This window comes from Taudactylus pleione, unplaced genomic scaffold (genome assembly GCF_031769625.1).
Source record: "Taudactylus pleione unplaced genomic scaffold, aTauple2 ptg000479l, whole genome shotgun sequence".
NCBI classification, from domain to species: Eukaryota; Metazoa; Chordata; class Amphibia; order Anura; family Myobatrachidae; genus Taudactylus; species Taudactylus pleione.
In genome coordinates, this window is record NW_028284881.1 from 3526452 (window position 1) to 3539500 (window position 13049).

A 13049-nucleotide genomic window follows, 5' to 3' on the forward strand; every position below is an offset into this window, starting at 1 on the left:
GTTATTACTTACCTGAGGACGATTGGGATTTCCAGCACTGTCGGTTTGCCGCTCCAGGGGTCTGTTCATCTGTCGGGCTGCCGCTGCCGGGAATCGAACCGCCGGCCGCATGGCGGTGCCCTGTGCCTTGGCACAGGTCGCACTATCCTAGTTACAGCCCTTGGATTGAGCTCACAGTGGGCCAGATTCAGACATGGACGATTTACACAGCCGCACAGAAGCGGCTGTGCAAATTCGTCCATCTCAGATGCAAATGCAGAAGGAGGTGTCAGACACCCCCTTGCTGCATTTGTGATGTTGCAGGCTGGGATCACCATCGCAAGTGATGGTCAAAATGGTTGCTACTTTGGTCAGGCTGCAGCTGAAGCTTCCTGCAGCCTGGCCGATGCCTGGTCACGCAAGAGGCCAGGAATCTGCATCTGCCGACGCAGACCTTGGCCTCGTCCCTCCAGGAAAAATGAGATGACATGCCTGTTTCCAGGAATGACAACAAGGCACACCCCTGCTCCGCCTCCCAAATGCCGAAGCATGTCAACCATGCTGTGGCTTGGGGGGGTCTGTGGTCCTGCACAGACATAGACCCCTAAATATTGTCCCAGTGTCAGGTGTCACTTGCAGATTCCTGCTGATGTAGTCAAGTGTGTTGTTTCTAATTATTCACTTGTTTTCAATTTATACCCTTTTTCCACCAAAATTCCGGGTCTGACCCAGAGTTGGAACAGAGTACCTATACGGATCAGACCCGGAATTTAGCCGGCGCCGACTCTGGATATTCCCGAGTCAGCGCCGCTTACACCGGAGTCGGGTCTGCATAGACCCAGCTTTCCCGGCGTGAAAGTGGACGCTGGAAGAAGACGTCATCTCCAAGCACCACTGAAGCCGGACCAATCGGCCGGCTAGCAGCGCACTCCAGGTCATCGTGACCCGGAGTGCGATTTTCTCACAGCAGGGTTTCACGGGCTACGCCCATGTTAAACCCTGCTATTTACCTGGGTTGGGTTGCCGGATCACTCGACCCGGCGATCCAACCCTCTTCCCTTTTACACCAGGGAGCTGCCTGGGTTAACCCTGCAATAACCCAGTGTAAAAGGGGTATTATTAACATAGCAATGCCGTATACTAAAGAGCCTATGTGCCACATGTCCCCATACTATTCATCAAACTCTGAAAACAGAAAGGTTGCATATGCAAACCTGGGAGTGTAAACAAATCACAGGGATGACAGGACAGCTGTTTCTTGGAGCAGATGTCTAGGCACCAGAACAATAACTAATTTTATGTAATTTTTAAATGGATATTGCCAGGTGGATGCCACATGTAGAAAGGTCATAATACCCAATCACCAGTAGTATCCATGAGGACACCTACACATTAGACTGAAAGAGCACCTCACAGGTTGACTGTTAGATCAGTCAGGGGTAATCAGGTAAAGACTGGATTACAGTCCCGTTGTTTGATCCTGGGTCCCAGTAGAATTTTAAGAGCCTGAACTCAGCATATGGGTTACCAGGAACAGGACATCTCAGATCTCACAATCCCTAGAACACCTAGAGGATATTTTTCCGTCAAAGGGTTTGTGGTAGGTTTTAAAAAGGCATAACAAACCACTATTATTCTTGGGGACTGGCTAGGAGCTCATATCAAGTCAAATCTTTCACTGTAGAATATAATTGCTGTTTGACTTGTGGACATCAATGCTATTTTCTTCTTCACACTTCCATAGGGGACACAGGTTTAGACCATGTGTATAGGGTGGAGCAGGAGGAGTCTGGGCACCAACTAGTTAACGTCCCAGCAGCCCCAGCTCCTCCCACTCGATACCCTGCCCCCAGCCTCAGGCGCTGCCGCTCCAACGACCCTGTGCGCCGGCGGCCGCGGCTCTGTCAGGCAGGTCAGTAACCTCGGCCGGTCCCCCAGCACACTCCAGGGACCCACAGCCTGACACCGGGAAAGGGTGCACGGATGGTGCTCTAAGGTAAGAGACGCTTTCTGCTTACAGTGATCCGCACTGCCGCGGCTGTTACCGCCGATGTGGTCCTGTCTCCCTGTATACTTCCTCGTTTGAGGTTTGGTCATACATATAGCTCATTCCTACTAAATAGGGATTGGATTGTTGAGCATTAACTGCCCATTGATACAGCATTGAATGTTTCTGTGTGTATGTATTTGTGTTCAGGAGTACATTTTATTTAAAAATGTTCTTCTGACAGTTTAGTAAATCCTTTGTCTGTAAAGCCCCGCTTATTGTGGGGTAAGGTCAAATTCATTGCACTCCCCCTTTTATTGCATTTAGTAGTTTACCTAACTGGTGTGTGGGGACTGCCCTGGATTGCTTAACAGGTTTTCCAAGGGCAAAGCACCCAGGGTTTGGGGTGCTTTGGTGTTGTGTAACTGAAGGACTTGTACCTCTGTACTTTCGAGGGGCTCTGTGTCCGGTGTTTCGCAGATTGACAGCCAGAGTGTCAGTCAGCCATGACTTCCACCTGGAACCGGCCTGGACTACCTTTTATAGGTAAGGCTGCAGTTGAGCATCCTCTGTAGTGTCAGAGTGTGTCCGTCACACAGACTGGCAACCCCAGGGCCTGCCCTCCCCCTACTAGTATCCCTACTGGCATCTAGCTGGGTACCTTATAGCATTCCGCCTTAGGAGCCATGGACGCAGCCCTTCTCGCTTTAAGTGCAGGTGTCTGCATCTTTCCAGTAGAGGCTGGACAGGAACCGCAATTCAGGCGACAGTCTAGATAATGCTGCGTCCCTCTCCGGTAATCTGAAGTTCCTCAGCTCACTGGGACACTATGTCTAATATTTCAGGCGAGACCTTCGTCTGTCCCATACCGCAGCTGGATGTAGCCACCGGGTTTAACAGATTAAGAGCTGTTTTTCGCTTCAAAGTTGCTCAGACCTACGGCCACACCTCCCTGAAAACGCCCGATATCGTCTGATCTTGGAAGCTAAACAGGGTCAGGCCTTGGTAAGTACTTGGAAGCCTGGGAATACCAGGTGCGCTAGGCTACAGGCCCCTAAGGCTAGCTCTTCGGTTTTCAAGCTTCGGTAGCTGGTTTCTGCAGAATTTCCATCTTTTGTGCAGCGTGTGGACCTTCTACGGAGGGCTCGCCCTAATAGGCACCCCCAGAATTCTAAGCACATTGCCTCCTTCAATTCTCTACCTACTGTGGACCGGGCATAATGAGCCTCCTCCTCTGTGGATGCTCACTTGGCCCGCCTAGTCAAGAACAATACCCTTCTTAGTCCAAATACTGCATCACTTGGGATCCGACGTACAGGACAATGGAACTTCCCTCAAAAGGACTTATATTCTGTAAACTCTATCGCGCATCCAGCCCTGACTCCTGCCTATGAAGTTAAAGCCATTGGAGGTTGGACGGAAAGTCAACAATAGCTACTGGTGTCCTGAGTTCAGGGTGTCAGCATCATTGGTGGTTGTTTGATAAGCTCTCTGGCTTAATTTCTGGAACGCTGACTCAGACTTTAGGAAGGCCATAAGGGCTCTTCCACTTTCTGGTCATTCGCTGGGATCCTGTTGTGGACAGATAGTAGTTACAATGACGGCATCCAGGACGACCTTCCTTCTGTGAGCTAGGTCGCGAACTTCTAATTTTTGCTCCTGGGCTCTGCTGACATTCGTTGGCTTACATGGATTACTGCTTTCCTGCTCCTGGCGAGTGTTTCTCTGGGGCATATTGTTCTGTCCCTCCCCATTAGTTTTTTTTTCACTGGGATCGGGTTCTTTGAATTTGCTTAGGCTACCTACCTACGCTAGTCCCTCTGGTTCTATCCACCCCATGCATTGACCAGGTATTGTAGTACTTCCAAGACCAGGTACTGGCTTTCTGGATCTTTGTGGTTAGGACTATGGTTCTCTGTGGGACGGACCCCCCTTTTTGTCCTCTACAGATTTGGGAAATGGGATTGGCTGGATTCCACATAGGACTAGCCAGTTGACTCTGTTTGATTTTCTGTCACGCTATCTGTACCGTCTTTGCAGTCGGATTTTTTCACCGCATTGTACTTCTTGGGTGGCTCAACAGAGGTGCCTCGGCTAAGCACCTTTGTAAAGAGGCCCTATGGTCCTTCGCCTATACTTTAGTCCGGTTTCGTTCATTGAACTCCTTCACTGCCATGGAAGCGTTTTTTGGCCGAAGGGGTTCTCAGAGCAGCTCTGGCGCGTCTCCTCCCATAATGGGATAGCTTTGTGACATCCTGTGGTTTAAGCCTGTTTCCCCTATGGAAGTGTGAAGAAAAGGAGACTTCTGTATTACCTGGTTAAGTCCTTTTCAAACTCCATAAAGGACACAGGCCGCCCACCCTGACGCACCAGGCTGGCAGGGTTTTTTAACTGTTTCCAGTCCTTCGCGTTTCAGGGTGTTGGACCAGTATATGTAGGTCAGTTTTCCTTCTCCTTTTCCTCGCTCCTGCCTTGGGCTTGCTAACTAAACTGGCTTGCCTGAGGCTGGGGTATAGGGGGGAAGACTTGGGGCTGCTGGGAGTTTAACTAGTTGGTGACCTTACTCCTCCTGCTGCACCCTATACCTAAGCCTGTGCCCCTTAACCAGGTAAGACATACAATAAGTCTTCTTTTCCCTGTTAAATTTCACATTTCGTGCCCAAGCAACTGAACTCGAAAAGTCCTTAACTTAGTACCTCAAACCGTAGTTACGGTAACTCACCCTGCAATTGTTAAATGTGTGATTAATCATTTTGAATTGTAATATCCAGTTAAATAAAATATATGTATTTATTTTTATATGTGTTGCTGGAGAAATCTAAAAAAAACCTAGACAAACTGCGTTTTCTTTCCAGCATAAAAAGATGCCAAGGGCAAATAGCTTGTAATATTTGACTAAGTTAACACTGGTATATTCAATTACAGGCACTTATCTCCCTATTGGTTCATTGACTAGTAAAAGGCACCTGTAAACCATTTGATTAGAATTTTCGTTTGAAAAATGGGATGCATAATACATTAAGCTGTTGATGGCATGTATGTAGACATGCTAAGACACTCCATTTAGAGCACTTGGAACTTAGCCCAATGCATCTTTTACAGTTGTAGACAAATAAGTCTGCTAAAGTCACACTCTGAAATATAAAAAAAACTCTTGACTCAATACCCGATAGGTTGTGGACAATATTTTTAACCTATCAAGAAAATTATAACAGAGGGGCATGGCCATGGCTGCAATGGAGTAGGAAGCTATTTGCTGGAGCTCCCTGACCAATTATCCTGAGCCCAGATACCTGGATGTCTGTTGGAGTGCAGCACTTTTACCCTGTGCAGAACCACTCTCCTCTCCCCTGCCATACTTGTGGAGCTGTCTGTCTCCTCCCTCCTGTCTGTGTTTACTGCTGGCAGTGAAGAACAACCAGATCCATCTATAAATAAAACTACATAGCTGCCTGCCTTTTATGCCCTCTTCCTATGTTTATTATTGGCAGCATAAAAAACTTGTCTCCTTATCCCCTTCACACTGTGCTGCTAGTACATGTATACTGAGCTGCTAGCTTCCTCTTCCCCCTTACTGTGAACTGTTGGCAACGCAGTGCAGCAGTACATGCTAGTTGTGACCCGAGATCAGTGTGTTCGCATACAATCTATATAGGACTGCCACCTCTTCTTGCCCTCCCTCCTGTGCTGAATCTTTGTTTATCTCCTTATAATATGGGTAAGTCTAGGCAGGCTGCTGCTAAGATGGAAAAATATGCATGCTCCTCTGCCCCAGACGCCCCCTGGAATTGCTGCCCAAGGCCCCTCTTCACCATCTTCTGGCTCTGAGCAGATTTCTACATTTGAAGTTACTAAATCGATATCCCAAAAGAATTGGGAAAGCAGAATGTCCTCTATAGGCGCACATATATAATAGTGAAATAAAATATAACCTTTATTGGTGTATATTAAAACCTTGTCTTGTGAAATATAGTTAAAATAATATAGATTGAAGAAATGGTGAACAAAGGTAGAAAGTGAAATTAAAATATCAAGACACTTGACTCGCTAGATGCTGTTTTTATGTTATCAAATAAATATTCTGGAATCTATGTCTCCTCTTCCTAGTGGTTGATCGGCCACTAATCTTATTAACCTGTTTAATAAACAGTATAAAGGATGATAATGTCTTAAATTATTACAATCTTAATTATACCTAGAGACAATTATCACCTCCTTATCCACATATTCTAATCCTTCATATGCATACTAAAGCATACCTCGTGCCATATGTCAAATTGTTATACATTGGTCGAGTTGACCATAGTGCATGTTCAATCTTACGCTCATGTATCAATTTATTACAAAACGTGAATTCCTTGTCTCAATATGAGAACAAGTGGCAGCAATCTTCCTATGTGTTACAATGTAATAATTATAACTGTTATTGCACGTTGTATCCTACTCCTTCTCAACCATGGTAATACACACTGTGTTGAAGGATAATTCAAATATTTGCTGTTAAACTGTCAGTCCTATAAAGTTCACTCCCATATATATGTGTGCGTGTATTTTGTTGGAATTAAGCTAATATACGTACAAATGGCACTCTTGACACATATCACTTCCATAAATCCAGATGATGATTAACCGTTTAATACAGGTAAACTTCTTATATTATATACATTTGAAGTTACCCTGAAGCAGATTCTAGAAGTGGTCACCTCATCCAAAAAGCATCTGTCTGATAAAATGGAGAAGATACAACTGGATCTTTCGTTATTACACCAAGATCTTCAAAGAGATCGGAAACTCGTTGGGGAGGCTGAGACACGCATCTCCACACTGGAGGACTCTCAATCGCCTTTAAAAGAACAGGTCACCAGGTTGGCGACTCAGATGACTGCCATGCACAGTAACATTTTGGATATGGAAGGCCGCCTGAGGTGGAACAACGTGCGCTTTATTGGACTTCGTGAAAAAGAAGGTTCTGCTCCAGAGGATTTTCTGGTGAAATTACTGGTTGATACATTTGGCCATGAATCTTTTACTCCGCAACTTGCTGTGGAAAGAGCAGATCGCATACCTACCAGGCCTCTACTGCCAGGCGCTCCTCCACGTACTTGCAGCGCAAAGTTTCTACATGACCAAGATCGGGACACGTTGCTTCGACTGGCCCACACCAAGGGTCCACTGGAGCGAAATAGAATCCGTATCCGTCTTCCCTGATTTTGCGATATCCAGGACATGGCCCAGTTTCTTCCTATAAAACGGCATCTTTGTGAATTTAACTTGCCATATGCTATGTTGTTCCAATCACTTCGTGTGGTAGTTAATGGTGAAACCAAGGGTTTTGCGACCCCAAGAGAAACATCCGCATGGTTAGAGCAATGCGCACCATGAAGAAGGCAACTCGCCAAGGACTGATTCTCTGACTCTCCTGTGTAATACCTTTGTATCTTTGGATGGTAGAGTTGGATTACGGGTTTCGCTGTCTTCTTGCATACAAAGCTCAAGCATTTCTCTATTGCTGCTGAGTGCATAATACTTATTGCTGCATCGCCAACATTTTTTGTTGTATATTATGTTTGCCAGGTTTTTCTATTTCAGGGGCTTTCATTGCAACAGTGGTTATTATAATTCATTGCCTCTTAATTATAATTTTTTTTTGTCTGTATTTTGGTAGGTTTATAGGGATTTCAGTGTATTCTAAATTTTTATATACTTTTTTTTTTTTTGGTTTAGGATTTTTTCATGTTGTACTGCAAATATGTTCAAGTTTGAAAATCTCAGCTATTGGGTACTTTAAATCTGCACCAGTTTTTCCAAAAATCTGTTTTCCCTTCCCTGTCACAATGTTCTGGGACTTGACATTTTTAGGTATTTTTCAGGTTATACAGGGTGGGTGGGTGGGGGGGTAAGGGGATTTTATTAGATTGGTAGATGTGGTCAGTTTTTATTTTGTTTTGGTATATATATATATATTACACACACACTATATTTACTACCTTTGTGAACAGGGTCTTTTGGTACAAGTACCCGAATGGCGCATTCGGGTACTTGCCATGCTTTATTTATATGATTTGCAGTCATATATATCCTGATCTGTATATTCTACTATTATTTTACACATTTTTATGTATACCATGTTTATCTACATGTCTGGCACATTTTTTTTTTTATAATTTACATATATGGGGGTTCATTGTATTTTCATAAAATTCAATAAAAAACTAAATTTAAAAACGAAAATGATAGTGATCTCAGTGATGCACTATTAAACCACAAACTTTCATAGTACCCTCGGAAACTCAAATCAGTTAGAAAGTTATTTTTTTGTCATTAAAGAATTGCAAGATGGGATAATTAAGCAGACATGGCTCAACATCCATCAGTATCCTTTTAAGAAATATAAGTGGGCAGTGCTGGTGGCTAGTCCAGGACTTAAAGGCTATAAATTCTGTGGTACAATCACTATATTCAGTCAGTCCCAACCCAGCAACCATTTTAATGCAGATTCCAACACGTTAAACACATTTTACTGTAGTAGATGTCGTGTGCATTTTTCTTAATACCTATACATGATGGACAGTCAGTATCTAGGTTTTCATCTATACGAGGACTCCGTTTACCTGAACCAGAAATCCACAAGCATTTGCTGACAGTCCTCTAATCTACAGTCAATCCTCAGCAGCCAATTTGTTATTCACGACTAGTAAAGGGGCAACTCTCATACAGTATGTGGAGGACCTACTTCTTTGGTCATCTGATTTTCAAACCTCTTCGTAAAACAATGATCAGCACCTCACATGTCAGACAGAAAAAGGTCAAAGTATCCAAAATTAAATGAAAAATATATTAGAACCCTCACCACAAAGACTACAAACCATAACTAAATATAAGAAACAGATCAAATCATTCTTAGAAATGGCAGTATATTACAGACATTGGATTCCAAACTATTCAAGTTGCTGCACCTTTGTATGCACTGACCACACAAGATATAATCACTAAATCTATCATATAGTGATAAAATTAGGACTAGTGTTAAAAGTGTCTATTACACAGAACTCAAAAAATAAACATGCAAGTTACAGGTGCAAATAATATGAGATATGGTAAGAACTTACCCTTGTTATCTCTATTTCTACGAAGTCCATAGGGTTCCACAGGATTCCTTGGGGTATAGGTGATGACGTCAGACATCGGGCACCATAGAGTTAAGTTTTCAGCCTCCCAGGATGCACTAGGGGTCCCCCTCCTATACCCCGCCCCCGAGCATCTCAGTTACGTACCAAGCCATAGGCCGTAGGAGGAGAAGGAAGAGAGAGAAAAAAGATCTGGACACACACAAGAATCACATTCTCACCAGAGGGAGACGGAAAAAACGGTGACCAGAGTAAAGCCCATCTGCAGCACAGGTGCGACAGGGCGGGAGTCCTGTGGAACCCTATGGACTTCGTAGAAATAGAGATAACAAGGGTAAGTTCTTACCATATCTCAAATTTTCTACTTCAGGGTCCATAGGGTATCCACATGATACCTTGGGGATGTCCCAAAGCAGTATCCTTCAAGGTGGGGACGCTCCTGTGCTGAAAGGAGAATCCGTCACCCGAAGGAAGCATCCTGAGGGGCAAAGGTGTCAAACGCGTAATACCTCAAAAAGGTATGGGCAGAGGACCACGTGGCAGCCTTGCAGATCTGGACGCAGAGGCACCATGTCGTGCTGCCCATGAGGGACCCACAGACCTAGTGGAATGAGCCCTCACAGAGGATGGAACCGGCAGGCCTTCATGAAGATAAGCTTCTGAAATGGCCATACGGATCCAAGCTGCCAAAGTTTGTTTGGAAGCAGGCCAACCCTTTTTACGGAAGCCATAGAGGACAAACAAGGCGTCCGACTTCCGAAAAGAACAAGTGCGGTCAACATAAGTCCTTAAGGCCCGCACAACATCCAAAGTGGCTTCACCCACTGAAAGACCAGGTGAGTTAAAAGCCGGCACAACGATTTCTTCGTTAATATGAAACCGGGAAACAACTTTGGGAAGAAATTCAGGACGAGTGCGCAGCACTGCCCTGTTCCCATGAAAAATCAAGAAAGGGGGTCTACAACAGAGAGCCCCTAAATCAGAAACACGTCTGGCCGAAGCGATGGCCAGAAGGAAAACAGTCTTAGCTGTTAGCCATTTAAGATCCACTGAGCCCAGTGGTTCAAACGGCGGTCCCTGGAGAGCCCTCAGGACCACAGCCAAATCCCAAGGCGCCACAGGTGGAACAAAAGGCGGCTGAATTCGCAGAACACCTTGCATAAAGGTGCGCACATCAGGGATTGTAGCAATCCTACGATGGAACCAGACAGACATTGCAGAAATCTGCACCTTCAAAGAAGCAAGGCGAAGCCCATGGTCCAGTCCCGCTTGTAGGAAGGCTAGTACTCTAGACAGACGAAATTCCCGAGGTGCATAATCTCTCGGCCGACACCACTGGAAAAACGTATGCCACACACTATGGTATATTCTCGCGGAAGACGGTTTCCGAGCTCTGAGCATGGTTCGCACTACAGAGCTGGAAAAACCTCTGGACCTTAACATGGCCGTTTCAACAGCCACGCCGTCAAAGACAGCAGAGTCAGGTCCGAGTGAAGACAGGGACCCGGTCATAGCGGCAACGGCAGAGGACTGGCCACGGACAGACCCTGAAGGTCTGAGAACCAGTGCCGTCTGGGCCATGCGGGAGCTATCAACAGAAGCGTCCCTCCTTCCTGTTTGAATTTCCGGATTACCCACGGAAGAAGGGAAAACGGAGGAAACAGATAAGCGAACCGGAACGTCCACCGGACGGACAGAGCATCCACCAGAGACGCCTTTTCATCTCTTGTGCGAGACCTGTACACAGGTCGATCTCTGGAAGACCCCACCTGTCCACCAGCAGTTGAAAAACGTCCGGGTGCAGGGACCATTCCCCCGGATGAACGTCCTGGCGACTGAGAAAGTCCACCTCCCAGCTCAGCACTCCCGGGATGAATACTGCTGATATAGCCGGGAGATTGTGCTCCGCCCATACCAGGATTTGGGACACTTCTACGAGAGCCGCCCGACTTCGGGTTCCTCCCTGCCGATTTATGTAGGCCACGGTGGTAGCATTGTCCGACTGGACCTGCACTGGGTGACCTTGGAGAACCCGATGTGCCTGCTGGAGAGCATTGAACACCGCGCGGAGCTCCAAAAAGTTTATTGGAAGCTCTGCTTTTGCCTGAGTCCACCTGCCCTGGAACAAGTGTGGACCCGAGACTACTCCCCAGCCCCGAAGACTGGCGTCCGTTGTCAAGAGGACCCAATTCGCCACCCAGAACGGACGACCCTTGTTGAGATGGGTCGTCTGCAACCACCAGGCTAAGGACAGGCGAACCTCCGGAGTGAGCACCATCGTCTGGGATTTCAGAGACTGAGGCAGCCCATTCCATTTGGACAGGATCAGGTGCTGCAGAGGTCTGGAGTGAAACTGGGCATATTCCACCATGTCGAATACCGACACCATGGAGCCCAGTAACCTCATCGCCGAATGCAGAGACACCCGGCGGCTCTGCAGACAACTGCGCACCCTCAACTGCAAGGCAGAGATCTTTTCCCCCGTCACAAAGATCCTTTGCTGTCCGGAGTCCAATAAAGCTCCGAGGTGCAGAATCCGCTGAGACGGGATCAGGGTGGACTTCGGCCAGTTTATTAAACAGCCGTGCAGCAATGGTCAGGTCCAAGGGGCGTAGAAGGAGCTCTGGAGATCCTGCCACCAAGAGAAGGTCGTCCAAGTACGGGAACATGCGGACTCCCTGCAGCCGCAGGGAAGCCTCCATGACCGCCATCACCTTGGTGAAAACACGTGGTGTTGTCGCCAGGCCAAAAGGCAACGCCCGGAACTGAAAGTGGTCATTGCGGATTGCAAACCTGAGGAACTGTTGATGGCGTAAAAGAATAGGGACATGCAGGTAAGCGTCCTGTATGCCCAACGACACTATGTAGTCCCCAGGTTCCAGTGCCAGAATGATGGACCGCAGGGTCTCCATCTGAAACTTCGGCACCCGCAAAGACTTGTTGAGAGCTTTGAGGTTGAGTATCGGACGATACGACCCTTTGGGTTTCTGCACCAAAAAGAGATTGGAATAGAAACCCTGGCCCCTATGGAACAGGCACTATAACTCTAGCCTGGAGCATAGTGTGCAAAACCTTCCGCAGTTCCAAGGCTTTGTTCCGGTCTGATGGCAGACCCGTGGTGAAGAATCGAGACGGGGTTCTGTGCCGGAAGGAGAGGGCATACCCGTGAGAAACCACCTCGAGAACCCAAGTGTCTGTCGTGGTGACTGACCAACACCAGGCGAACTGCAGCAGGCGGCTTCCCACTTTGGGATCCCCCAAAGGGAGACCAAGACCTTCAGGCCGCAGGCTTGTCATCTGGCTTAGGGGCCGGACGCCTAGTACTCCAGGCCTGCTTCCGGGGCTTGGACGATTTTTTGGGGCCAGCCTGTCGGGGAAAGGATTGGGCTTTAGGCCTACCCTGGGCCCTATAAGGCCGAAAGGACGACGTACCTGAACCGGAAGGAACTGCAGCAGACGGGAGACATGCCGATTTGGCTCCCGCCAGTGTGGCTACAATTTTGTCCAGGTCCGGACCAAATAGAACTTCTCCGTTAAAAGGCAACGCTTCCAAGCCCTTTTTAGAATCAGCGTCCGCCTTCCAAGATCGCAACCATAAGGTGTGACGAGCAGCTACAGCTGCCGAAGAAATGCGAGACGCCAGGGTACTAATATCCAAGGCCGCTTCGTTGATATAAGTGGCCGAATCCCGGAGATTGCCGATCAACTCCGTCTGTTCAGCCGAACAGTCGGAATCGAAGGACGCCTCCAAAAAGTGTCAGCCCAGCGCTCCACAGCTCTGGCAACCCAGCAAATGGCCATAGCCGGCCTAGCTGCCCCCCCGCAAGGGAATAAACGGACTTTAGGCAGATCTCCACCTTGCGGTCCGTAGCATCCTTAAGGGAAGACATGGATGGCATGGGTAATGTGGCACTACGGACTAGGCACCTGTGGATGGGATTCCCACTTAGAAAAAT